This window comes from Cibotium barometz, chromosome 2 (assembly GCF_041138505.1).
Source record: "Cibotium barometz isolate CiBa-2024 chromosome 2, ASM4113850v1, whole genome shotgun sequence".
Taxonomy (NCBI): Eukaryota; Viridiplantae; Streptophyta; class Polypodiopsida; order Cyatheales; family Cibotiaceae; genus Cibotium; species Cibotium barometz.
In genome coordinates this window covers 26,586,211-26,591,229 of record NC_141047.1, presented here as the reverse complement: position 1 = coordinate 26,591,229, position 5,019 = coordinate 26,586,211, and positions in this window count along the sequence as shown.

Here is a 5,019-nt window from a genome sequence, read left to right as displayed (position 1 = left end):
CTTCTTGTCGTGGCAGCTTCTCTCCACGCGTCCGTCTCTTCTTTCAGTCTTCTTGGGGCAGCTTCTCTTCTCGTGTCCATGTCTTCCTTCAGATCTTCTTCTCGGTGTGGATCCTCTTCTTGGGAAGAGATATTCTTCTTCTTTCATGGCTGGGGCCATGAGCTCGTCCGTCATCAGGTCTTTTTGCTCCATGTGAGCAACATGTTTCAATGTTTTGCTGACAGTTCCTTTGGGCTTTTTATGTTTATTTTGTATCATTATGCAATGCAAACCTAAATTTATGCGGGAGGTCTTACCACTTGCCTTATTCTGGACAAGGGCAGTGTCTGTTCCCATTTTTACACTGATGCAATGTGCCCAATACATAATGCATATAGCATTCATTCTCATGCACGGATCTCAATGTAGACTTGATGAAATTGATTTCTGTCTTCACCAGCTTGTAGAGCATGCTTGATTACACCTTGGGCTAGGAGGAATTGAATCAATTTGACTTGCACAAGGAGAAATCTTCAAAATGCTTCAGAAAAACGGTGCCCAGCAATTAGCGAAAATCGACAGTTCTGTGCTGAATTAGTCCACAAGATTCAAGATGAGTGTAGCCCTATGAGTCTACTATAAGTGCCTAAAAGGGTTTAGCCTAATGTTATGTGTGCAAAGAGAATGGAGTCCTCCACTGACTGGGGGTGAAGGGGAGAAGTGAAAACACACTAAAAATTTGATTTTTTTACTAATTTTCTACTAATCCTAATTAATTCACTAATGGGCTCATAAATCTGATTGATTCTAGGCATGGCTCTGATACCATGTTGAAATTTGAGCATAATGATGAGCTATGGTGGATTATACACTAGAATCAACATGATTAACAAAGTGATTAAGAAATGATTAAGACGTAATTAGTGAATAATTAGCACATAGATTAATGTAGGCATGGATACTCAAAAACCAGCTAATTCTCATTAGGGCTATGCCTCAATTTATAGTGTTTACATCAAGCATCAAATCCCATTGATTTCTCCATGATTCACTCCCAGAATATCTCCACCTTTTGCCTGATTCTCTCCACCTCTTCTCTTTTCCCTGAATATCTCCCAGAATATCTCCACTCCTAAATTCCCTCATGCTACCCATTATTCTCTCCCAGTAGATTCTTCTAACCTTTTCACAGGTTCTTTCACAATTACATCTCCTCTTTTACAGCCTCTATCCAAGAGCTTGTTCCCACACACACCCTATTCACTTGTATATTTCAACATCTCTTTCTATGCCTAGGTATCTTATCGTCCGTATGATCCTGCGTCAAATACTTCACAATGTACGAACTCCAATTGGGTGTCGTTGAAATATAAAATAGAGTCACATGAGGAATGGGTTTCCTTTGTTGTTAAATTTTACAATTCCGTACGTACTCTTCTGTATCAGCATGAAGTGTTGGCCACCAATATCCTTCCCACAAAACTCTTTTAACCGTATCCTTTCCAGAGACATGTCTGCCTCCTAAGCTCACGTGGACATATGAGATAATCTCATCATATTGATCAGGATCAGGGCATAGACGAAGTATTCCATCTTTTCCTAATTTATACAATCATCCAAAAAGAAGCTTATAAGGAGCACAATGCTCTAAGGTCATTATCTTTTCATTGGTGGGACTAATGGAGTTAACAAATCCTGTCGTTAAAACTTGAATGATGGGTTCTGCCCATCTTGGTGTTGTCTCAACCAAGAATAGAGTAGCATCAGGAATATCATCATCTATACCAATGGGTGCTTCTCCCAAAGTTATCCTGGAAAGATGATCAGCCTGCTGATGCATTTTTCCCTTCTTTACCGCTACTTCAAATTCAAATTCAAGTAGAATAACAAACCAGCATACAATCCTTCCGGTTGCACATGGCTTGTTCACAAGGTAAAGCAAAGCTTGATGATCTACGAAGAATGTAAATTTGTTGGCCAAAAGGTAATGCCGAAACTTCTTCACAGCATAGATCATAGCTAAGCCTTCTCTTTCCGTGGTGATGTAATTCTTTTCAGCACTATTTAACTGGCGGCTAGCATATGAGACTGGAAAGTCCATTTTGTTCTCGCCTGGTTGAGCTAAAATACAGCCAATTGCAAAAGCCGAAGCATCTATACGTACGTGGAATAAATTATCCCAATCCGGCGACCTGAGAATAGGTGCCATCACTAATGCTTTCTTCAGCTTTTCAAAGGCTTCTTCACAATCCTTTGTCCATTCAAATACAACAAGGAGTGCATACAATGGCCTTGCTATTTCAGCATACATGTAGATAAATCTACGATAGTAGCTGCAATGACCCATGAAAACTTGTACCCCTTTTGCATTGTAAGGTCTAGGTAGCTCAACAATAACAGCTATCTTTTCCGCATCCGTGGATATACCATTCCTACACACAATGTGGCCTAGAATCTTCCCTTGCCTAACCATAAACTTGCATTTATCAGGGTTAAGGCATATGCGATACACTTTGCATTTCTCAAAGATTTTTTTGAGATGCTCTATGTGTTCTTCTCTGTCGATGGAATGCACACACAAGTCATCCATGAATATTTCAAGAAATAATCGCAGGTATTCTTTGAACGCATGGCTCATCAGACTCTGAAAGGTGGCTGGAGCGTTAGTCAAAGCAAAAGGCATGACTCTATATGCAAACACTCCCCAAATGCGGTTTTGTGTTGATCCTTGGGATCAATAGATACCTGGTTGTAGTCCAAAAATCCATTAAGAAAATTGTATGCCTTCTTACCAGCTACCCTCTCCAATACATGATCAGTGAGTGGAAGCGGATAGTGGTCCCGGACAATAGCAGCATTTACTTTCTTTAGATTGACACATACTCGTAGTTTTCCATTCTTCTTAGGTACTACCACAATCGGTGAAACCCATTCTGTATGTTCAATCTCATAAATAAATTCAGCCGCTAACAGCTTGTCAATCTCTTCTTTGATCTTTTTGGCAAAATTATCGTTATATGTGTAAGGACGCTGCTTGGACGGCTTGGCATCTTCTCACATGGGAATTGTATGCTAGCAGATCTTTGGATCTACCCCCTTAAGGTCTTTGTAACTCCAAGCAAATATATCTCGATACTCTCTCAGAGTAGAGATTAGCAATTCTTCCTCCACTTGGGATAGGTCTGTGGCAATCCACACGTTATGTGGCTCTTCGCTTGGTTCTGCTAGGTCTATTTTCTTGGCGTCCTCAGGGCCATCATAGGAAACTTCTGGTTCCTTAGGTTTCTGTCGAATAGGTTGTTGCAAGACTATTTTCCGATCTTGTATGGTGAATTTCTTGAAGTTTGAGGGGATATTTGTGGTATCCTCTTCTTCCTTTGAGTCATCACTCATGGAAGACCATGCTACTTTTAGCATTCTCTTCCATTCTTGCACTAGAGCTTTACGCTCCACTCTCGTCATGGTGCTTTGTTCAGTCTTGATACACTGAAGCCTTAGATTTTAGCTTCGGTTTCCTTTTCCTCTTCTTCTTTGGGTTGTCACTCTCCTTCTCGTTTAGCTTTTGCACTAATTGAAAGCCGTATCTCCATTTCATCTCGTCTTTGATGCAATCATCAGCTCCCAAGTAGTACAAGTACTCGTTCTTACCTACAAAGGTTGGAGGTGGAATAAAGTCTTCTTTATCCACATCTTCTCTTTCTTTTTGTTGTTGTTGTCTCTTTTCCTTGACTTTCTGTTTGCGAAACTTCCGGTGACTTGCAAAACTTACGTTTCGGTTTGTCACTAGGAATACTCAGCAAGACCTCTCTGCCCTTTAACAACAATCTTATCTTCTCTAACTCTGATTCAGGGACTATGGCATCGTCATCAGAATCCTTCCCATCAGAGGATTCTAAGCATCTATCCTCATCTCCTTTGTCAGCTGAGCTGTACTCAAGAGGGGATACTTCCTCTATAGATACCATATCTCCTAGCAATAATGATTTGTTTGCTTCATACCTAGGGGCTTCTTGAGGATCCTCTGCATAGATTGGTCTTAGCATTCTTACGGGAATAATGTCATACCCATCTGGATCACAGAACTGTGTTTGCCTTGGCAATGCACAAGTGTCTATGGTAGCTAAAACATGGTTCCATTCTAAGGGATCTATCAAGTTCTCAGGAAAAGGTATAGGGATATACGCCTCATCCGTCACACTTCTGTCTATGGTAACATTTCCAGGTTGCAAGTCTCGACAAGATGCTCCACAGATCCATAGATCAGCTCTTCCTTCAGACAGTTGCTCCCGATGCTTCTGAAGAAACGAAATCAAAATCATCCACAGGAGAGTGCGTCACATCTCGATAAGCATGGTTTTTCACATTCACCCTCATGGTGGTTACATTCTCATGTCTGAGGTACAAGTAATTGTAACCCCAGTCTTGAATCATTTTGAATTAGCACATAAATGGCCTTCCTAGGATCACTTCGTAATTTGTGTTCTTGCCAAAGTCTACGATAGCAAAGGTATGTCCGAACTCAATGCCACATGATGACTATAACGTTCTCAAGCAATCCTATGGGACTCTCTAGATTTCCATCTACCAATTGCAAACTCATCCTTGTACTTCTAATTGCAGGTTTTCCCCACATTTCTGTTGAAATTTGAGCTAAATGATGAGCTATGGTGGATCATACACTAGAATCAACATGATTAACAAAGTGATTAAGAAATGATTAAGACGTAATTAGTGAATAATTAGCAGATAGATTAATGTAGGCATGGATACTCAAAAACCAGCGAATTCTCATTAGGGCTATGCCTCAATTTATAGTGTTTACATCAAGCATCAAATCCCATTGATTTCTCCATGATTTACTCCCTGAATATCTCCACCTCTTGCCTGATTCTCTCCACCTCTTCTCTTTTCCCTGATTATCTCCCAGAATATCTCCACACTCCTAAATTCCCTCATGCTACCCATTATTCTCTCCCAGTAGATTCTTCTCACCTTTTCACAGGTTCTTTCACAATTACATCTTCTCTTTTACAGCCTCTA